This window comes from Mobula hypostoma, unplaced genomic scaffold, assembly GCF_963921235.1.
Source record: "Mobula hypostoma unplaced genomic scaffold, sMobHyp1.1 scaffold_36, whole genome shotgun sequence".
Classification (NCBI taxonomy): domain Eukaryota; kingdom Metazoa; phylum Chordata; class Chondrichthyes; order Myliobatiformes; family Myliobatidae; genus Mobula; species Mobula hypostoma.
Genome location: NW_026948187.1, coordinates 2,135,705 through 2,160,145, shown reverse-complemented (window position 1 = coordinate 2,160,145; position 24,441 = coordinate 2,135,705). Strand labels below are relative to the sequence as shown.

The following is a 24,441-nucleotide window of genomic DNA, read 5'->3' as shown; positions in this document are numbered from 1 at the left end:
ACATAAAGCGAACTGACAGAGCGTTCGACAAGAAGGATAATTCCTCCTCCTGGTTTTACCTATCACCTTCCAGAGTTTGTGCATGTGTTTCACATTACCTCCCGTCTGCAGAGAATTCTTTATTCTGTTCTTTGTAATGTTTTGTCCCCATTCCAGCAATATTTATAAATTATTTCAAAATCTATTTAAAAACTGTCACATTTTAATTGTAAACAAATATATATCTGAACATTTGCCCTACATCTCTAAGTGCCCAATTATAACTGGTTAACCACATCTCATTTTGAAGCTATTTTTTTCTGTTGCGCAATAATTCTTTCTTATTATTCTACACCGCCTGCTTGAAACAACAAAATCATGCACATTTATTCGAAGCATTCAGCACGTTTTTTTTTTTTAAATTTTAAATATACCTAACGTATTCAGGGCATACATGTATACATGGTATTTTAACAATTATATTTACTATTTTAATCCTGGTATGAGATATCATAGAAAAAAACATCTCGGCTGTGTAAATCTGTTAATGATGGTGCTTTGCCCTTCTTATGTTCCCTGGTGGTTTCCATGATCTGAACCTGTTGAATACAAGCTGCACCTATTTTCGTCACTGAGGTTCTTTATCCGCGAACCCATTGAACATGTCCGGATTTTTTTCTTCTTCTTGCAGTCTGACTAAAGAAAAGGGTGTAATAAGACTTGCAAGTATATAACATCGAATTTCCTTTAGACCTTCGAAAATAAAATGTGCCTGTGTCTGGAAATACAAACACGTCCCAAAGTCATGATGAAGGAAAAGAGTGAACATCTCTCCTGAACCACCAGGTCACTCCTCTTATCGGAAGGAAAATAATGCCGAAAGCCGAGGTTCAATGTCTTTATGCTCCACTGCTGCTCGGTAAATCGTTGGGACATTGACAGAACACCCCCTCCTCTGAATTGACAACTGGTAAAAGCAAGTCCATAACGATAAGTTGCATGAAAGTTGTATCCCCATCACATCGCCATCCTATGTTGTGCAGGGTGCTATAATTGCCATTATTGATGGCACTTTTGAGGCATGATTCCCCAGTTTGTACTTTGCAAGGATGCGGGCATTAACAAATAAAGACATAACGAATATGTTCAGATATGCACCAGTGTGGTTGGTGATGACTGAGCATCATCACTAACAGTGTGATTCTGCTGAGCAGCTGTGTGATTATGTTATTTTTATGGCCAGATAGTCATATATCTTGTTTTCGCTGTGTCCATCACGAGACTGCAAGCAGGGAAATTGCCAGTATACATCGAGATGGTTCTGAACAAAGAGTGACATTCTCTGCGTGAGTCAACGTGGGACAGAATGAGATGTGATAATAACATTGCCGAACTGAGGGATCTAGACAAGCAGTGATATCCATGGGGTCAGTGGCATGTGAAAATAATCACTGATAACACCTCGTGGGCAGTGATGTGCCTGTAGACCTGTGACAGTCCTGGTCAGTGCAGTAATTAAACCCTTGGAAGGCGGGAAATAATCCCGGTTCTCGTCACAGCCCAGAAAGGACAACACATTTTCTGTCTCCTAAAGGTAAACCTTCTCAATCTATCTATCTACTTATGCACCTATCTATCTATTTATATGCGCCCATTGGTTATCAACTGATTTTTTTCTTTGCAATAGCCGTGGTGACAATTTCTATGGAATATGCAGAATCATAGCCAGAAAGCTGATGTGCACTTGAAATGATTGTGAAAATCGTGCGTCAGATCCTCGAAGAATATTAATGTGTTATGCCCTAGCTGTAGATTTGTTGTTTTATTTCTAATTCCTGTTTAATTATTGTTTCCAACGATGGCGTATCTTGTGAAGGAAGAATGTCATAGTGAAAAAGCAGTTGCACTGGGGCAGTTCCACTCTCCTGGCCTCAAACGTCTTTATCCAGTGGCAGGAAAGAACGCCCAGACTGGAGTTTTCGGCGGCTGCAGGGAATAACCGTGCCGCCTTCTGTGTCTTGTTTTGCCCTTCGCTCTCCGTGTCGCGTTGCTGCACCGGCTTGTTGGGTGTTAGATCTTGTGTTTGATCTCATCCGCCGAGTCCGGGAACTGGCTTCACATGCTGCGGTAGGCAAAGCCCTGACTCACGGGGGTTCGAGTTTCCCGGCTGCCCTCACCTGGTTTAGCCCGCCTGTCGAAGCGCCGGACCAGGGGTTGCCACTGTCGGATGCAAGCAGTTACTCGGAGCCATCGGTAAGAGCTGGATGTCAGGAGGAGACTAAACGTAGACGAGCTGCCTCTGGGTAGAGTACGACAAGCCCGGCGCCGGAGGTGCAAATAAGTTACTGGTAATAACATTATAAAATGAAGGGTCTTGGAGACTTCATTCTGGTACTAAACTTGAATTCCTAATTTGAGAAATATTAATAATTAGTAACTTTCAAAGCATGTACAACGTGCACTAGTAAGAATCAAATCTGATCTTTGGCAGAGCACAATGGCTGTCTGTTAACGACAGGGTGTTTTTAAGCGAGTTACATGAAGTAAATATGTATGTGTTCCTGACGGTGGAAGACCCACGGTTCACTGAGCCGTCAATAATTCAATGCTGGTTGTAGTTGATGATATTTAGCATAATAAATGTTTACGATATTTATTTGACCACTACGAAATTAACATTATCAGCATGACAATGACAGTATTTGGATTCACCAGAAAGACACCATCTGGAATTTTGTAGCAGATTTGGCAGAACAACACTTTCTCACACGGAGATATGTCGTCGGCCCTTGCGCTCAGAAACCTCCCATTGAAGATGCTAAAGAAACATCGTCACTCGCTTGAAATTTGGTGCAGTTTCCTACATTCTTATTTACTTGCGATAGTAATCATCCTTATTTGCGGGGTTCATTGTTTCATTTTAACAGTATTCACCTGACCTTCGATTGACTGAATGACATTATCACCCTGAAACGGGTAAGTATTTCTCGATATTGAATGTCTCAACTTCTGGAGATTTACACTTATACCTTCCTAGAGCGTCATAGCTGGGGGAGAAAACGGATCTTCATGTTGTTACCTAACACGTCTCCAGCGTTCCTCCTCCGTAACTTCCGCCGTCTTCAATTTCCTACACGGCCCCCAGCACCTTCTGCTGTTTCTGCAGGTGTCGCTCACTCTTTTGTCCACTATCCTTGCTTACTAATCTCCTTCCTGGGACTTATCACTGCAATCGTTACAAGTGCCCTGCCTGCATCTGCAAGCCCTCCCTCATTCCACATTGTTGAGATCCAATACAGATTCCGATACCGCATTGAATAACACTATCGCTTCGCATTCATCCTCTAAAATCGATGCTTTTTGCATTAGCCAATGAACATTCAAACATTCCCCAGTGTTCCTATCCAGATGGACTTGCGGCCGGTCAATAAGAACGGAGTCCAGTGAATTCCAGGCAGATTGGCAGAATGAGTTTCCAACTGCCTTGCAGTCGGATGCATAGATCCACCTTGAAATCTCGTCCTGTGACTCTCCTCCTAAAATACCCTACTTTTTTTGTCTTCAGGTGACACGGAACAAGAGTATGATGAAATATTCCACACTTAAATCTTCAGCAAGTCAATACGGATGTTGATGCCATCCAGCAAAGGACCCATCTTCATCGCATTTCATTCTGCAGTGTGTACCGAGTTCAGTGCTCGTCCAGGCACCATCTCTAGTGTCTGGACCAATGACCACAGTTGCAGGGGAACTCGCCACCTCAGAGACCCCGTGTGAGTCAGAAAAATGCTTTGCCGAGAAATATATCTCCGCATGTCACTGTCATTCTCTTCCTCTTCCAATTCGCCACTTGAAAGGCTGCAATCCTATAAATGAGAAGTTGATCATTGACATCGGAGGAGCAGTTGGAGACAGATAATAAATGATGCCGTGGTAACACCACAAATATCGCAGAACTCAACAAAACTAGTACGCGAGTTGATGGTATTGATCAATGAAAATGATGTATTGATCCTTTCGGACAAATGAAATGGCAGTGGACAATGAAATGGCGGAGAAGGAATTGAAATGAATTTCTGTCGCAACAAATGGCAACTGTTTCCGAGTTACTGATAGAAAGAAATTTGCAAGAAAATATGAATGACACGGTGAGACTAGCGCAGTCAGCCTCACAAATCGAATTCAAAGTGTGAGAGGGAAAAGCGTGTTATCAGCGCTGAGATATTCTCAAAGAATCCGCGGGCCACGCATCGGTACCAGTTGCACAATGGATACAGAGTGGTGAGTCAACCCATAGTGATGATACCAGTTCCGCACATGCGCATCCATACCAGCTCTCCGATGGATACCGAGACGCGGGTAATCAATGATATCAGATTCGCACATCGATACCAGTTCCAAGATAGATACAGACGTGAGACTCTCTCCAGTCAACCGAGAGCTGCACATTGATACAAATTACAAACTGGATGTAGCAAGGTAAGACTTGTTCCAATAGCCCGAGGGCCGCTCATCGGTACAAATTCCACAATAGGCACAGAGTAGTTTGTACTACAAAAGCAGAAGGAAATGAGCTTGAAAGGTGAGTTTGAGCACACCCTCTGTTCTTCACGTACTTAGATTGGTAACGAAGTGGAAAATGAGAAGACACTGAATGGGGGAATGGGACAGGGTTAATCATGAAGTCACAGATTATTACTACAGAGAAATAAGCACTTCCGTTCATCTAGGTCATCCCTCTGTGATCCTCCGCCCCACCCCATATATCTGCACCCTCTGTCCAACTCTCATCCATGTATCTACACACTCATCACTGAAATGATACAACAGAATCCGCATCTACCAGTTACGCTTGCTGTTCCTTCCACACTCGCTCGACCCTCTGAGTGAATAACGTCTACTAACGTCTACTAAATACACTGCTTGCATGTTTCAACTTTCTCCCCAAGCCTATGAACTCTAGTTGCAGATTAACTCAAAGGGTAGAACATAGAACATAGAAATCGACAGCATACTACTGGCCCCTCGGACTACAATGTTGTGCCAAATATGTAATGTTAATTAGCAATTTGTCGTGAGAGGCACCTTGGGTAAGAGTGACCATAATATGGTGTAATTCTTCATTGAGATGGAGAGTGACACAGTTAATTCAGAAACAAAGGTTCTGAACTTAAAGAAGGGTAACTTTGAAGCTATGAGACGTGAATTAGCCAAGAGAGACTGGCAAATGATACTTAAAGGGTTGACGGTGGATATGCAATGGCAAGCATTTAAAGATCGCATGGATGAACTACAACAATTGTTCATCCCAGTTTGGCAAAAAGAATAAATCAGGGAAGGCAGTGCACCCGTGGCTGACAAGGGAAATTAGGGATAGTATCAATTCCAAAGAAGAAGCATACAAATTAGCCAGAAAAAGCGGCTCACCTGAGGACTGGGAGAAATTCAGAGTTCAGCAGAGGAGGACAAAGTGCTTAGTTAGGAAAAGGGCAAAATGATTATGAGAGAAAACTGGCAGGGAACTTAAAAACTGACTGTAAAAGATTTTATAGATATGTAAAAAGAAAAAGATTGGTTCAGACATGTGTAGGTCCCCTACAGACAGAAACAGGAGAATTGATTATGGGGAACAAGGACATGGTAGACCAATTGAATAACTACTTTGGTTCTGTCTTCACTAAGAAGGACATAAATAATCTTCCGGAAATAGTAGGGGACAGAGGGTCTAGTGAGATGGAGGAACTGAGTGAAATACATGTTAGTATGGAAGTGGTGTTAGGTAAATTGAAGCGAATAAAGGCAGATAAATCCCCAAGGCCAGATGGTCTGCATCCCAGAGTGCTTAAGGAAGTAGCCCAAGAAATACTGGATGCATTGTTGATAATTTTTCAAAACTCTTTAGATTCTGGACTAGTTCCTGAGGATTGGAGGGTGGCTAATGTAATCTCGCTTTTTTAAAAAAGGAGGGTGAGAGAAACCGGGGAATTATAGATCGGTTCGCCTAACATCGGTGGTGGGGAAAATGCTAGAGTCAGTTATCAAAGATGTGATAACAGCACATTTGGAAAGCGGTGAAATCATCCGACAAAGTTAGCATGGATTTGTGAAAGGAAAATCATGTCTGACGAATCTCACAGAATTGTTTAAGGATGTGACTAGTAGAGTGGATAGGGGAGAACCAGTGGATGTTGTATATTTCGACTTTCAAAAGGCTTTTGACAAGGTCCCACACAGGAGATTAGAGCGCAAACTGAAAGCAACAGTACAGGGGGTAAGGTATTGATGTGAATAGAGAATTGGCTGGCAGACAGGCAGCAAAGAGTGGGAATAAACGGGACCTTTTAGGAATGGCAGGCAGTGACTAGTGGGGTACCGCAAGGCTCAGTGCTGGGACCTCAGTTGTTTACAATATATATTAATGACTTGGATGAGGGAATTAAATGCAGCATTTCCGAGTTTGCTGATGACAGGAAACTGGGCGGCAGTGTTAGCTGTGAGGAGGATGCTAAGAGGATGTAGGGTGACTTGAGTAGGTTAGGTGAGTGGGCAAATTCATGGCAGATGCAATTTAATGTGGATAAATGTGCGGTTATCCACTTTGGTGGCAGAAAGAGGAAAACAGATTATTATCTGAAAGGTGGCCGATTATGAAAAGTGGAGGTGCAACGAGACCTGGGTGTCATTATACACCAGTCATTGAAAGTGGGCATGCAGGTACAGCAGGCGGTGAAAAAGGCGAATGGTATGCTGGCATTCATAGCGAGAGGATTCGAGTACAGGAGCAGGGAGGTACTACTGCAGTTGTACAAGGCCTTGGTGAGACCACACCTGGAGTATTGTGTGCAGTTTTTGTCCCTAATCTGAGGAAAGACATTCTTGCCATAGAAGGAGTACAAAGAAGGTTCACCAGATTGATTCCTGGGATGGCAGGACTTTCATATGATGAAACATTGTATCGACTAGGCTTATACTCGTTGGACTTTAGAAGACTGAGTGGGGATCTTATTGAAACGTATACAATCCTAAGGGGATTGGACAGGCTAGATACAGGAAGATTGTTCCCGATGTTGGGGAAGTCCAGAACGAGGAGTCACAATTTGAGGATAAAGGGGAAGCCTTTTAGGACCGAGATGAGGAAAAACTTCTTCACACAGAGAGTGGTGAATCTGTGGAATTCTCTGCCACAGAAACAGTTGAGGCCAATTCATTGGCTATATTTAAGAGGGAGTTAGATATGGCCCTTGTGGCTAAAGGGATCAGTGGGTATGGAGAGAAGGCTGCTACAGGGTTCTGAGATGAATGAGCAGCCATGATCACACTGAATGGCGGTGCAGGCTTTAAGGGCCGAATGGCCTATTCCTGCACCTATTTTGTATGTTTCTATGTTTCTATGTACTCTAGAAACTCCCTGGATTTCTCCGAGCGCATAGCCCTCTCTTTTTCTGAGTTCCATGTACCTGTCTAAAAGTCTTTTAAAAGACCCTATTGTATCCGCTTCCACCACTGCCGCCAGCACTGCATTCCACGAACACACCATTGTCTGTGTGAAAAACCTACCCCTGGTATGCCCTATGCCCCTATTTCCATGCAGTTTAAAACTATAGCCTCTTGTGTGTCCCGGGAGTGGTGGTGGGGGGGGGGGGGGGATGGGGGTGGTTGTGAAGAAAACCTCTGACTGTCCACGCGATCAATGACTCTTTTCACCTTATACACCTCTGTCAGGTCACCTCTCATCCTCTGTCACTACAAGGAGAAAAGGCCAAGTGCACTCAATCTGTTCTCCTTACATATGACCTCCATTCCACGCAACACACTTGTAAATCTCCTCTGCACTCTCTCTCTAGTATCCACGCATCCTCTCTATTGCCTACTGTATAGACCCTGAATCGGGAAAATCTGCGTGCGTTCACACTGTTCATTTCCCAAACTCTTCCTTCCAAATTATCGCTGGATATTTTGAAGCTTAATGATATTTCCAAACTGTAAGTATGTGGCCAGAACAGCCCACGATATTCTATCTACGGCCTCACCAACGTGTTGTACAACTTCAGCAAAACGTCCCAACTCCTGTCCTCAGTGAACTGATTGTGAATGACACTGTGATCAGAGCTCAATACGAGCCGATCTGCCCGTGACACCGATTTCCTGCAATTATGGATCTGTATCGCCAGCTCTCTTTTGAAATATTGCACAGTAAAGTCCACATATTCAATAGGTCCGCCCAAACCTGTTGTATCTTTCCTCACAACGCAGACCATCGCACACTTCTCTGTATTAAATGCCATCTGCCATTTGTCAGCTCATTTCCTAGCCAGTCAACATCAAGCTACAAGCTTGGATAGAGTTCCTGGCAGGAACAACGCCTCCAATTTAGAAGTCGTCCGCAATTCTTCTGACGTTAGTCCTGACGAAGGGTCTCGGCCTGAAGCGTCGACTGCACCTCTTCCTAGAGATGCTGCCTGGCCTGCTGCGTTCACCAGCAACTTTTATGTGTGATGCTTGAATTTCCAGCATCGGCAGAATTCCTGTTGTTCGCAATTCTTCTGATTCAGTTTGCTACATTGACATCTGAGTCATTGACATACATGATAAAAAAAAGGGCCTAACACCAATCCCTGCACGACACTGACAGAGTGAACGAATCAACCATCTACTCTCTGCTTATCGAGAAAAGAACATTCATCGATCCGTCCACAAGCCGCATCTAAATTCGTATAGGCGCGTAACTTTTTATCATCAAATGCCCCTGGAATATTACTCTCTATCTCTTTGATGTGCTCAGAAGAACATACGTACAACGTGTTTTATTGTGATACATGTCATCAGCTGTTACCGTGAATTTCGTCATTCCAATGACTCGAAATGACTGAAGGAAGCGACTGAAAAAATGATCTTATCTTCCTCCTCAATAAATTCTACCCTATTTCACCTGCCGAGATAAAAACTAGCTCTCAATATCGGAAGTGAATGTGCTCCGCTGAGTAGGACAGAACAAATCTGTTTGAAGTTAATTGCCCATGTTGATTGTTCAGTATGATTGTCTACGTTAGAAACAACACTGATCAGAAAATGTCCCATTTCAGCAGCTGACGTCCGATGTCTTGGAATGTAAATTGGTAACGTTCGTATCATCTTTAGTTTAAAAGTTAATAACTTGTAATATCCATTGGGGATACGAATTCATGGCACGGTTACAGACTGAGAAAAACACTTTAATGTAAGTGTCTGCGTAACTGGTTGAGCCTCATGCGACAGGTGTCATTACCACACTAATTGCCTCGGTGGAATTACTCTGAATTGCATATAACTCTGTAAAACCTGCCACCAGTCCATATGAGCAGTTGGAAGGTTCCGTGCAACTGAACGCTGCTTCTGACAGAATATGGGATATCCAGCAATTTACTACATCGCGGGCGTTGTCTATCCTGCAATTGTAGCGATCGGTATCCCTGGTAAGACACTGGAGCTGGTCGCTCTATGTACGGTGCCGTCGTCATTCTTGCTTTCGTTCAATTGCACTGTTTGAACATTTACTGAGCACAGATGCTGCCTTCGTCTGAAATGTGTTTCCAGAATTGAGGATTCAAGCATCTGATAGTTTTGTTATTAAGCTTCCATATTGTTTCTATGTGATTTTTATTTCATTTATTTTGTAAATTGCTTTGGTACTGATATTGCCATAGTTATATATTTTCACCTTGCGCGGCTTTCTGAACGGACAGTGGTCGCATTTCCAGATCAGAAGGTTTCTCAACTGACCGGCCAGTCGAATATCGGTACTCACGTCTGTTCTTCGATAAAACGTTGAATTGTAACTTATGCATTAAATATCATGACTTCACTACAAATAAACATTTCAGCAATTTCACCTCAAATAATGGAAATGGTGTTGTTTATGGAGCGATCGAACTTCACCAGTAATGATTCATGGAAATCAGATGCCCGGTTCTAACCTTCTGGAAAGTCGCCAACCCACTGCTAATTCTGTCCATTTTTGTCCAGCCGGTGTACACGGACCGAGTCCACAAAAAAGGTATTCGGACATTTGCAGCCAACGATAATTCTGTGTTGGTTATTTTTTTTTTCTCTCCAAATTTCTTGCAGTTAATTTAACGGCGATTGTGATTCTATCTCGGGGAAAATGCGGGCTCTCCAAATGCATCACCCGTTACCTGGTTGGAATGGCAACAGCGGATCTGATGGTAGTTATAGTTTTCGGTTTACTGGAACAGACAAACAATATCTACATTTTTTCCAGATCTCTGCTCATCACTCCTGTATGCGCTGTGACAGTTGTATTATTTGTTATGACGAGGGACTGTTCTGTTTGGTTTATGGTCAGTTTTACCTTTGATCGTTTCATCGCAATATGTTGTCGAAAGCTCGGGGAACGATACTGCACTGAGAGAACAGCAACGGTGGTTATGGTGACCGTGGTTTTAGTGAGTTGCGGGAAAAGTGTCCCGTTTTACTTTGTTGTTGAACCTTACGTCATCATTGACAGCGTGCCGTGGCGTTGCGTCCTCACACATGAATACGCCACTTCACCCGTGTGGAAAGGAGTAGAATTACTGGATGGCATTTTAACACCGTTGCTACCAATTGGCTTAATTCTTATCTTCAATGGGTTAACAGTAAGATATATAATTGCGGCAAATAGAGTCCGCAGAGGGCTTCGGAAGAGCAGCGATAAACAGAAAGATACCGAGGTGGAAAACCGCCGAAAATCGATGATTTTACTCTTTGCAATTTCAGCTAATTTCATATTATTTTGGATGCCCTATGTAGCCCACTCCCTGAAATGGCAAGTGGAAAATTACTATTACCTGGAAAAATATTTGAGCTCCCCGGTATATATACTACAGCAATTTGGGTACATGTTGCAAACTCTCAGTGTGTGCACCAATACTTGTGTCTATACACTGACACAGAGGAAATTCAGACGAGAGCTGAAGAATGGAATGAAGTATGTGTTTACATTAAATGGCCATCTGTGTAGATAACGCCCACTCCTATTGCAATTCAGCAGAGTTTAAGAATAAAACAGTTTAAAAATCAGTAAAATTGACAAATATGTCATAAATTCAGACAGTCATGTGCCTGGTAATCCTGCAATGATTAAATTCCAAACTATCGCAGAGATTTGACAATTATCTGGGAAACGTTACTGCAGCATAAAAGGCAAGACCAGCAGGCTCCAGGACAGCCTCATTCTCCACGCCATCAAACTGATTAACTCACGCTGATTTGAGTGTTTTTCTATGTTACATTGACTGTTCTGTTTATTACAAATTATTATAAATTACTAGGATTGCACATTTAGATGGAGACGTAACCTAAAGATTTTTATTCCTCGTGTATGTGAAGGAAATAACAAAAAATTCAATTCACTCACAAGGGGAGGAATGACTTCCGGACTTTTCGGGGTTCAGATGTTTCCAAATGTCACAGTCGAGTAAAAGTGAGTAAAGGGAAAGCCTTTTAAACACAGGGAGAGTGTGATGGTATCACAGCTGCGGAAAGGACACTGTGCTGGGATTGTATGTTAACAGACTGTGAATAGAACTCAGAAGTAGGACGGGAACAAACCCTCGTTTGAGAGTATTCGATACAGAGCTCCCATCATCAAAATGAAAACAACGCACAGAGACTGTAACAGATCGGGACATAGATTTTGCACAGGTGCTTACATTAACACGGTTGTTGTCACAGGTAACTTAAACTTCAATGATATTCATCGCTAATTATGATTACGAGGACACGCAGTCCTCTTTTGTTGTCATTTAGTCCTGCATGCATTAAGAAATGATAAACTGTTTTTTTCCAGAATGAGATCACGAAAAACACATGACAAACCGACTTAAAAACTAACAAAGCAATACGGTAATTTGATAAGAACAGTCCATGGCGCAGTAAAAATCTCAAAGTCTCTCGAAAGTCCCATCATCTCACGTAGACGGTAAACCTCTAGCTCGGCCAATTTGCCGATGCAGTATCCTGGAAGCTCCGACCACAGTCCGACTCCGAATCCGTCCGAAAAACTCCGAGCCTCCGACCACCTATTTGACACCGAGCACCATCTCTGCCGAGCGTTTCGACACCGGCCCCCGCAACAGGCGATACGCAAAGCCAAGGATTTGGGGACTTCGTCTCCGGAGATTCTCGATCGCACAGTAGCAGTGACAGCGAAGCAGACATTTCAGAAGTTACTCCAGATGTTCTTCTGCGATTCCATTGGCTGTCTCCATCAAATCCGAATTGTGTGCGGCCCCTAGTTACACATAATCGATGCTCATTCGGAAACCGACGCACATGCTGCGTCGGACGGCCATCTTCTCCTCCCTCCTCTGTTTAAAAGGTTGAGATGTGACACATTTAACCTTGATTTCACATGGCTAATGTGGAATCCGTGTCTCCCTCTGAAACCAATACCACAACAAACAAGCACAAGAACGCATTCGAAATACGCATGTAAGGCAAAACAAAAATCTAAGCTCCCATGTTTCTTTCTTCACACCTGCGCTAGTAACTGGCGTACATAGAATAAACAGTTAATTCCTGGAGTGAAAATCCTCATTAAATGCTCTAAAGAACAAAGGGAAACCAGATGTGGATGGTTACATCCGCCACACACTGAGACTTTATACAATTTTGGAAAAAGAAGCAGTCTCTGTCATTCACCTGTTCCTGCAAATTTGCTTCAACCAATGAAGCAGACATTTGCAGACAGTGAGATCCACTTGTTAAATAAAACAAAATCAAACATCCTTTCAATACAATGCTAACAATCACACGACTGCCTTCCGTTCATTCATGCACGCATTACCTCTGTTTCTCTTTCCACTTAACTCAAAAATGTCCAATCCTTGTGCGATATTTTGGTGTGGGTGGAGAATTGGTTAGCAGACAGGGAGCAAAGAGTGGGAATAAACGGGACCTTCTCAGAATGGCAGGCGGTGACTAGTGGGGTACCGCAAGGCTCAGTGCTGGGACCCCAGTTGTTTACAATATATATTAATGACTTGGATGAGGGAATTAAATGCAGCATCTCCAAGTTTGCGGATGTCACGAAGCTGGGTGGCAGTGTTAGCAGTGAGGAGGATGCTAAGAGGATGCAGGTTGACTTCGATAGGTTGGGTGAGTGGGCAAATTCATGGCAGATGCAATTTAATGTGGATAAATGTGAAGTTATCCACTTTGGTGGCAAAAATAGGAAAACAGATTATTATCTGAATGGTGGCCGATTAGGAAAAGGGGAGGTGCAACGAGACCTAGGTGTCATTATACACTGGTCATTGAAAGTGGGCATGCAGGTACAGCAGGCGGTGAAAAAGGCGAATGGTATGCTGGCATTTATAGCGAGAGGATTCAAGTACAGGAGCAGGGAGGTACTACTGCAGTTGTAAAGGCCTTGGTGAGACCATACCTGGAGTATTGTGTGCAGTTTTGGTCCTCTAATCTGAGGAAAGACATCTTTGCCATAGAGGGAGTACAAAGAAGGTTCACCAGATTGATTCCTGGGATGGCAGGACTTTCATATGAAGAAAGACTGGATGAACTGGGCTTGTACTCGTTGGAATTTAGAAGATTGAGGGGGGATCTGATTGAAACGTAGAAGATCCTAAAGGGATTGGACAGGCTAGATGCAGGAAGATTGTTCCCGATGTTGGGGAAGTCCAGAACGAGGGGTCAGAGTTTGCGGATAGAGGGGAAGCCTTTTAGGACCGAGATTAGGAAAAACTTCTTCACACAGAGAGGGGTGAATCTGTGGAATTCTCTGCCACAGGAAACATTTGAGGCCAGTTCATTGGCTATATTTAAGAGGGAGTTAGATATGGCCCTTGTGGCTACAGGGGTCAGGGGGTATGGAGGGAAGGCTGGGGCGGGGTTCTGAGTTGGATGATCAGCCATGATCATAATAAATGGCGGTGCAGGGTCGAAGGGCCGAATGGCCTACTCCTGCACCTATTTTCTGTGTTTCTGTGTTTCTATTTTACATTCTTAATGCATTCAAATTGTAAACTATCGCAGAACTTTAAAGTGTTGAACAGTTAACAAATAATCTATAATTAGAATAATACAACATTTAAGAGATCCTTTCGAGTCTAAAGCAAATGGACGCTGGAAGTTAAGTATCGTCCGCAAATTATTAATTCAACATATCTAAAAGAGGACGTCACGACGTCACCAAATCTCCAATGATTTAAAGCTTTTTCTCACCTCTAATCACGGATCAAAGATAGGCTTGAGATTAAATGAACGATTTGTTGTATATTATTAGGTTCAATTATCCCCATCACCACCGTTGAAGTAACAGATTTATACACTGTACTGGCGACTTTGCCACATATCCCCACACACCAATCAACAACTATGTTCTTTACTGCTTTAATGATGGAGTGAAGGTATATTCCTTCAGTGTGTTACCTCCCTTATAATCGGAGGGAGAAGCTTCGGATGATGGCGCCTCATGGAGACTCGTTGGCTTGCATCTTTGGACTCAGCTCTATTTCTGTCTTTAATATCTCTTCTCCTTCCTTTTCTGAGTTCTTTTTGTAGGCTGTGACCTGGAGATGCACGATTTAGAAACATATAAAGCTATGAAAGTGATGGATTAGATTAGATTAGATTATGAGGACACTCAGTCGTCGTTTATTGTCATTTAGAAATAGATGCATTAAAAATGACAAAATGATCCCCTGGAAAGCTATCACAGAAACACAGGGCAAACCAAGACTAAAACTGACAAAATCACATAATTATTACATATAGTTGCAAAAGTGCAAACAATACTGTAATTTGATAAAGAGCAGACAATGAGCACAGTAAAAAAAAAACCTCAAGTCCCGATAGCCCCATCATCTCACGCAGACGGTAGAAGGGAGAAACTCTCCCTGCCATGAACCTCCAAGCGCCGCAAACTTGCCGATGCATTGGAAGCACCCGACCGCAGCCGACTCTGAGTCCGTCTGAAAAGTTGGAGCCTCCGACCAGCCTTCCGACACAGAGCACCGAGCACCATCCTCTGCCGAGCTCTTCGACCGCGCGCCGGCCGCTGAGGGAAAAGCAAACCCGAGGACTCGGGACCTACCCTCCGGAGATTCTGGATCACACAGTAGCAGCGGCAGCGAAGCAGGCATTTCAGAAGTTTCACCAGATGTTCATCCGTGCTCTCATGTCTGTCTCCATCAAATCAGGGTTGTGCACGGCACCCTACTTGACAGATAACATAGATAAGATAGAGGCTGGAACTTGGGGCATAGCCTCATGTGACGGCAACGTAGATTTTGGACGGAGATAAGGAGAACACGTTTTCCCAGATAGTGTTGAATCTGCAGAATTCTCTGCCCAATGAAGCAGTGCAGGCTACCCCAGGAAATACATTTAATACAAGTTCGGATAGATTTTTGCAATGTAGGTTAAGGGGAAAAGACTGGTAGGAGGAGATGAGTCCATGGACGGATTGTCCTTGACCTTGTTAAATGGCTAACGGGCTCAATGGGCTACTGCTGTTCCAATTTTAAAGTGCTTCTGTTTTTATGCTTGCCGCTCGCATGGTTACATTTGGTTAGCACCTCTATCGGTATCATAGAAACATAGAAAATAGGTGCAGGAGTAGGCCATTCGGCCCTTCGAGCCTGCACCGCCATTTATTATGATCATGGCTGATCATCCAACTCAGAACCCCGCCCCAGCCTTCCCTCCATACCCCCTGACCCCCGTAGCCACAAGGGCCATATCTAACTCGCTCTTAAATATAGCCAATGAACCGGCCTCAACTGTTTCCTGTGGCAGAGAATTCCACAGATTCACCACTCTCTGTGTGAAGAAGTTTTTCCTAATCTCGGTCCTAAAAGGCTTCCCCTCTATCCTCAAACTGTGGCCCCTCGTTCTGGACTTCCCCAACATCGGGAACAATCTTCCTGCATCTGGCCTGTCCAATCCCTTTAGGATTTTATACGTTTCAATCAGATCCCCACTCAATCTTCTAAATTCCAACGAGTACAAGCCCAGTTCTCCAGTCTTTCTTCATATGGAAGTCCTGCCATCCCAGGAATCAATCTGGTGAACCTTCTTTGTACTCCCTCTATGGCAAGAATGTCTTTCCTCAGATTAGGGGATCAAAACTGCACACAATACTCCAGGTGTGGTCTCACCAAGGCCTTGTACAACTGCAGTAGTACCTCCCTGCTCCTGTACTCGAATCCTTTCGCTATGAATGCCAGCATACCATCCGCCTTTTTCACCGGCTGCTGTACCTGCATGCCCACTTTCAATGACTGGTGTATAATGACACCCAGGTCTCGTTGCACCTCCCATTTTCCTAATCGGCCACCATTCAGATAATAATCTGTTTTCCTATTTTTGCCACCAAAGTGCATAACTTCACATTTATCCACATTAAATTGCATGTGCCATGAATTTGCCCACTCACCCAACCTATCGAAGTCAACCTGCATCCTCTTAGCATCCTCCTCACTGCTAACACTGCCACCCAGCTTCGTGTCATCCGCAAACTTGGAGATGCTGCATTTAATTCCCTCATCCAAGTCATTAATATATATTGTAAACAACTGGGGTCGCAGCACTGAGCCTTGCGGTACCCCACTCGTCACCGCTTGCCATTCTGAGAAGGTCCCGTTTATTCCCACTCTTTGCTTCCTGTCTGCTAACCAATTCTCCACCCACACCAATACCTTACCCCCAATACCATGTGCTTTAAGTTTGCACACTAATCTCCTGTGTGGGACCTTGTCAAAAGCCTTTTGAAAATCCAAATATACCACATCCACTGGTTCTCCCCTATCCAGTCTACTAGTTACATCCTCAAAAAATTCTATGAGATTCGTTGGACATGATTTTCCTTTCACAAGTCCATGCTGACTTTGTCCGATGATTTCACCGCTTTCCAAATGTGCTGTTATCACATCCTTGATAACTGACTCCAGCAGTTTCCCCACCACCGACGTTAGGCTAACCGGTCTATAATTCCCCGGTTTCTCTCTCCCTCCTTTTTTAAAAAGTGGAGTTACATTAGCCACCCTCCAATCCTCAGGAACTAGTCCAGAATCTAACGAGTTTTGAAAAATTATCATCTTCGAATATCCAAAATTAACTTAACAGATTCTTTAATTCTTCACTTAGTACTTTGTTCTTGTATTTTCGGAGATGTCGAATGTTACAAATGTAATCCTGAGGTTTTATAAAACTGCTACGTGTTGTGGTCTTTTGATATGTTCGCATAGGAACATAGCCGAATCAATTTCCTTTCTTCTGCTTTACCTTGACATTTCACTGCTCTCTGGTGAGCAGTTGCATGTAACAGCTCAGTTTGATTACCTGCGGGCAGTAACGTCCCAATATCATGATCAATATTTCTCAGATGCTGAGGTACAAAGGATGTAGTACATGTTATATTCTCTTTTCAGATTCCTGCCCCTGTTTCCTTCCATTGCGACTTTGTCTCTGGGCGCAAATGAGGAAGGGAGTCGCAGTAGTGACAATAGTACTGGTTTATTTGGTTGTATGCTGGCAGGAGATGTTTGGAAATGTGCTGACTTTCATCGTCACAACCATACGGAGCTGCGTCGCTACGTCCACCACCAACATCGTGTTTCAAATCCAGCCCCTGTTTATTATTTCTCTGTGAATTGGGACGTTGGCCCAGCAGCTTTCCTATCGGCTGCAGACACTTCATTTGATCTCCAGTGTTACGTTCCTTCTTTCGACATTGCATTCGAAATGTGTTTAAATCAGTATACATTTTACTCATCCTTCCACTTCGCTGCAAACTGAAGTGCTTCTTATCACTCACTCTTTTCTTTCACAAGCATTCTAAAACTGATTCAAATACATTATTTACACGCTCCTCGCAACCACCTTCCTCGCAAATATGTTGCCTTCTCATTAAGGTTGACAGCTTCTCTTCAAGACGGGTCACCACATCATGGAAAACATGATTGCTTCATCTAATCAGTCCCTCTGTACTCCATTTTGCTGCCGCAATTCTACCCAATTCTTAATCAAGCTTCCTTTTGCTCCAGCATCGTTTAAATTCCTTGCCTCACATCGTCCCATGGGTAATCATCGAGAGCCTTATCACAGCCACTTAATATCCTGCGTACATCCGTGACCAGTGATATCCCCACGCTGAGGGGAATTCCACGTTACCGTGTAACAATCAGGGGAGAATTCTCTGTACGGAAGTTGTTGAGCCCGTCGGAGCAGGTTATCATTTCATTGTTAATCCAAGGGATTATATCAATAAAAAATACAGTAGATTTCATAAAGGAAAATGTGTGCAGATGCGGCTGAGACTTCAGAAATTAAACTGAAGGGAATTGCTGGACGTTGAGTCAGTTGCGGAACAATGGGGTCGATTTAAAATGTTTATTCACGCTGTGCAGGGAGCTTCCGAACCCAAGATCGTCAGAAGCACAATAAAATCAATAGATTAATGTTGAAAGTTCAAAGTAAAATTTATTATCAAAGTACATAAAACATACAACCTCAGATCCTTTATTTTCTGCAGGCATATTTAGCAAATCTACAGACAAGTATATGGATCAATAAATATATAGGTAAAATATTGAAGAAAAGACAGCTATAAAAATAATAGAGAAAAGATAGTCATGGTGTTCACCGTACGGCACATGAGAATGTGAGAGCAATCGTCAAGAGTTAAATTCGGACTCCCAAAATGCAGGCTGAGAAGTGTATTGCCGATAATGCTAAGATTGTCGGCAATAGATGTTCTTCCTTGTCGGAGAAATATTAGAAAGTGCACTCAGACACGGAGGAGATCGTTTCAATCAATCTTTATTAGTGATATCACGGTGAACTCTTCCCTGAGAGCGGGGTGTCAGAGTTCCGGAAACAGCTTCAAGTACAGCTTCATTGATACAGTTGAGTACATATCAGTAAGCTCTACAAGCAGGGGTTATCGGTCAGTTATCAGCTGTTCACGCACTCATGATCACAGCACGTTCCATTGTAGGATGCAGGCCTTGCGGTTTAAATCAACATTAAAGGACAACATTCACAGTCAAGTCCACATTAGTGCAGACACACAATACATGCTGTTGCCCTTTGATCATGATAAGGAAGCCGCTCCAGCAGAAATATGCTCATGTATGATAAAGAATTACAAAAACAGGGAGAGACTGGTGCGTTCGGTCACCGCCCCACTCCCCCCCCCCTCGCCCCCCAGGGTTCAGGCATTTGTTTCATTGAGTCCATTTTAACCCTTTGATGCTTGAAAGTTCCTCAACAAATCTCTCATTGTTGATCTGCCTTCAATATCAACATACTGGTATGTTGTTTTCTTCCTCGTCCTGAAAAGGGAGTTCGTATCCTTCAGGGAACGGTCACTCGCTTCTCTGATACACTTTCTCCCCCCCCACCAATGCTCTTCGATGACTATGGACCCCATCATCTGGGGAACTACTGGGGTGCCTAAAGGATTTACAATATGTTTGATCCACGGGTTACAACACGGCCTTAATGCCCCACATATACAGCACCCGAGAAGACATAACACTACAATTATTATAACTCCATGGATGATTCACAACCTCCAGCCGGAGAACCAGCCAGTAAGCCAGTCCCACCAGACCCTGCCCGAAGCTATCTGTGTAATCACGTATTTCACCTATAGCATAGGAAACAATATACCACTCGTCCCTGACATGGGTGATGGATTTATCTCCTACTATGACACAGACCCCTCCTTGTTGGGCAAGTTGATAGTCAACGGCATAGCGAGTCTGTTGAGCATACAGCAGCAGCTCTGCCAGTTCTCGGTTGACAGCATTAAACCCATCTATTGTACTGTTGCCTAAGATAGTCAGCCCACACAGGAAATGGTTTCGATTCTTTGCAGCTATAGTACGATACAGAGAAGATTAACATGTCCCCTGCGCAAGGATGACACGCAAATTCTCAAAAGGGAACTCAGGCATAGGCATATGGTCGTCTGTGGCCTGACCTGGGGCCTTAGCATTTTGCTGACAGTTGGCACATCTTTTCACAACCTCAGCAATGACTGTTGTTATTCCTGGCGCATACCATTGCTGTTCTATTGCATGTAGTATCCGTCCTCTGCCCATGTGGGCCGCAGATCGATACCAGTTCCAAGATAGATACAGACATGAGACTTTCTCCGGGCAACCGAGGGCAACACATTGGTACAAGTTCCACACTGGAAGCAGAGTGGTGAGAGTTTCGGTTATCTAATAAGCCGAGGGCCGCTCTTCGGTACGAGTTTCACAATAGGCACGGAATAGTTTGTACTACAAAAGCAGAAGGAAATGAGATTGAAAGGTGAGCTTGAACACGCCCTCTATTCTGCACATACTTAGATTGGTGACGAAGTGGAAAATGAGAAGACACTGAATGGGGAAATGGAACAGAGATAGTCATAAAGTCACAGATTATTACTATAGAAAATAGGTTCTTCATTCAATCTAGGCCATCCCTCTGTGATCTTCCGCCTCGCTCCATTTTTCTGCATCCTCCGTCCCTCTCTCATACACGTCCCTACACAACCTCCACTAAAATGATACAATTGAATCCGCATCTACCAGTTACGCTTGGAGTTCCTTCCACGCTCGCTCGACCCTCTGAGTGAATAAATTCTATTACATATACTTCTTGCATATTTCAACTTTCTCCACAAGCTATGAACTCTAGTTGCAGATATTCTCAAAGGATATGACATAGAATATAGAAATCTACATCATATTACAGACCTTCCGGTCCACAATGTTGTGCTGAATATGTAACCTACTGTAAAAACTCCTTAGACTTTCCCTAGCGCATAGCCCTCTGGTTTTCTAAGCTCAGTGTACCTGTCTAAAAGGCTCTTAAAAGACCCTATTGTACCCGCTTCCACCACCGCCGCCGGCAGTGCATTCCAGGCACTCACCACTCTCCGTGTGAAAAACGTACCTCTGGTATCCTCTCTGTGCCTATTTCCAAGCACCTTAAAACTATACCCCCTTGTGTTAACCTGGGGACAAACAAAAAAAAACTCTGTCTATTCACACGATCAATGCCTCTCTTCATCTTGTACATCTCTGTCAAGTCACCTCTCATTCTCCGTCAGTACAAGGAGGAAAGGCCAAGCACACTCAACCTGTTCTCCTAAGGTACGCCCTCCAATCCAGGCAACATCCTTGTAAATCTCCTATTCTCTCTCTCTCTCTCTCTCTCCAGTATCCACACACCCTCTCTATAGTGTCTATAGCATTGACCCTGGATCGGGAAGATCTGCGCGCATTCACACTGTTCATTTCCCGATCTCTTCCTCTCAAATTATCGCTGCACTCTTTGAAGTTTATTGATATTTCAAAACTGTGAGTAGATGGCCAGAACAGCCCACGATATTCTATGTACGGTCTCACCAACGTGTTGTACAGCTTCAACAAAACGTCCCGATTCGTGTACTCAGTGATCTGATTGTGAAGGCTTCTGTGATTCGAGCTCAATACGACCCGATTTGCCCGTGACGCCGCTTTCCTGGAGTTATCAATCTGTATCGCCTTGTCTCTTTTCAAATACTGCGCACTAAAGTCCACATATTCAATATGTGCGTCGAAACCTGTTGCACCATTCCTCACAACGCAGACCATCTCACACTGTCTGTATTAAATGTCATCTGCCAGTTTTCAAGCCAGTTGACATCAAGCTGCAAGCTTGGATAGAGTTCCTGGCCGGAACAGCGCCCCCAACCTTAGGGTCGTCCGTAATTCTTCTGATTCAGTTTTCGACATCGACATCTGAGTCAGTAACATACATGATAAATAGCAATGGGACTAACACCAATCCCTGCAGTAGACCCGTCACAGTCAAAGAATCAACAGTCCACTCTCTGCTAATCCGGAGATGAACGCTCATCAATCCGTCCGTAAACCGCAGCTAAATTTCTCTGGGCGGGTAACTTTTTATTACCAAAGGTCCCTGGAACATTGCTCTCGATCTCTCTTATATGCTCAGAAGAACATACGTACAACGTGTTTTATTGTGACACACGTCATCAGCTGTTACTGTGACTTTCGTCATTCAAATAACTGGAAATGACTAGAAGAAGCGACAGAAAAAAAATGATCCTATCTCCCCGTTCAATAAGGTATACTCCATTTCACCTGCCGAGCTGGTGTCCCGCCCTCAATGTCAGAAGCGAATGTGCTCCTCTGAATGGGATAAACTAAATCTGTTTGAAGTTGATTGTCCATGTTGATTGTTCAGGATGATTGTCTACATTAGAAACAACACTGATCAGAAAATGTCCCATTTCAGCAGCTGACGTCAGAGGTCTTGGACAGTACATTGGCGACGTTCGTATTATCCTTTCTTTAAAAGTTAATAACTAGTAACATCGTATGGGGATACGAATTAATGGCACGATTACAGAGTGAGAAAAACACTTTAATGTAACTACTTGTGTAGCTGGCTGTCCCTCATGCGACAGATGTCATAACCACACTAACTCCCTCAGTGGAATTACTCTGAATTGCATATATCTCTGTAAAACCTGCCATCAGTCCATATGAGCATTTGGATCGTTCCCTGAAAACTGAACGCTGCATCTGACGGGATATGGGATATCCAGCGATTTACTACATTGCGGTCATTTTCTATCCTACAATTGTAGCGACCGGTATCCCTGGTAAAGTACTGGAGCCGGTCACTCTACGTATGATGGCGTCGTCATATTCATTTTGTTCCGCTGCACTGTTTGGACTTTTACTGAGCACAGATGCTGCCTTCATCTGAAATGTGATTCCAGAATTGAGGATTCAAGCATCTGATCGTTTTGTTATTCAGCTTCCATATTGTTTCTATGTGATGCCCTGTATTTCTTTTGTCAATGACGTTGGTGCCGATATTGCCATAGTTCCATAGTTTCACCTTGCTCGGCTTTCTGAACCGACAGTGGTCGCATTTCCAGACCGGAAGCTGTTTCAACAAGCCGGCCAGTCGAATATCGACACTCAGGTCTGTTCTTCCATAAAACGTTAAATTATAACTTATGCATGAAATCTCACGATTTCACTATTGTGAAATGAACCTTTCAGCTATTTCACCTCAAATAATGGGAATGATGTTGTTAATGGAGCGATCGAACTTCACCAGTACGTGAGTCGTGGAAATCAGATGCCCGGTTCTAATCTGCCGGAAAGTTGCCAAGCCACTTCTAATTCTGACCATTATTGTGCAGTCGGAGTGCACGGACCGACTCCGCGAAAATTGAATTTCTGCTGTTCACTTCCAAAAAAAATCGTACCCGGCGTAGCATTATAAAAAATGTTGGACATTTGCAGCTAAAGATAACTCTGTGTTGATTTGTTCCTCTCTCCAAATTTCTTGTAGTTAATTTAACGGCGATTGTGATCCTATCCCGGGGAAAGTGCGGACTCTCCAAATGCATCACCCGTTACCTGGTTGGAATGGCAACAGCGGATCTGATGGTGGTTATAGTTTTCGCTTTAGTAGAACAGACCAACTATATCTACATTTATTCCAGATCCCTGCTCATCACTCCTGTATGCGCTCTGACAATGGTATTATTTGGTGTAACGAGGGACTGTTCTGTTTGGTTTACGGTCAGTTTTACCTTCGACCGTTTCATCGCAGTATGTTGTAAAAAGCTGTGGGAACGATACTGCACTGAGAGAACAGCAACGGTGGTTATGGTGACCGTGGTTTTAGTGAGTTGCGGGAGAAGTGTCCCGTTTTACTTTGACGTTGAACCTTACGTCATCATTGACAACGTGCCGTGGCGTTGCGTCCTCACACAGGAATACGCTACTTTACCCGTGTGGAAAGGACTCGAATTACTAGAGAGCATTTTAACACCGTTGCTACCAATCGGCTTAATTCTTGTCTTCAATGGGTTAACAGTAAGACATATAATTGCGGCAAATAGAGTCCGCAGAGGCCTTCGGAAGAGCAGCGATAAACAGAAAGATAACGAGGTGGAAAACCGCAGAAAATCGATGATCTTATTGTTTGCAATTTCAGCTAATTTCATATTGTTTTGGATGCCCTATACAGCTCATTCCCTGAAATGGCAAGTGGAAAATTACTATTACCAGGACAGATATTTCAGTTCCCCGGTATATATACTGCAGCAAACTGGATTAATGTTTCAAATTCTTAGTGTGTGCACCAATACTTGTATATACACACTGACGCAAAGGAAATTCAGACAACAACTGAAGGATGGAATGAAATATGTGTTTACGTTAAATGGCCGTCTGCGTTGATAACGCCAACTCCAATTCCAATTCAGCAAAGTTTTTGAATAAAGCAGTTTAAAATTCAGTAGGTTTGGCAAGTACGTCAAAAATTCAAACAATCATGTGCCTGGTCATCCTGAAATGAATAAATTCCAAACTATTACAGAGATCTGACAATAATCTGGGAAACTTTAGCGCAGCATAAAAGCCAGGACCAACA

General features: G+C 43.4%; 1 long non-coding RNA gene and 1 other non-coding gene across 4 annotated transcripts in view; both read left to right on the top strand.

The window, feature by feature from the left end:
- Positions 1-24,441, top strand: part of LOC134341630 (uncharacterized) — a 364,862-nt gene that overhangs the window by 216,614 nt on the left and 123,807 nt on the right. The gene's annotated exons all lie outside the window — the stretch shown is intronic.
- LOC134341694 (U6 spliceosomal RNA) lies at positions 19,837-19,940 on the top strand. Its single transcript, XR_010016849.1, has one exon. It is a non-coding gene; the product is annotated as a U6 spliceosomal RNA (small nuclear RNA).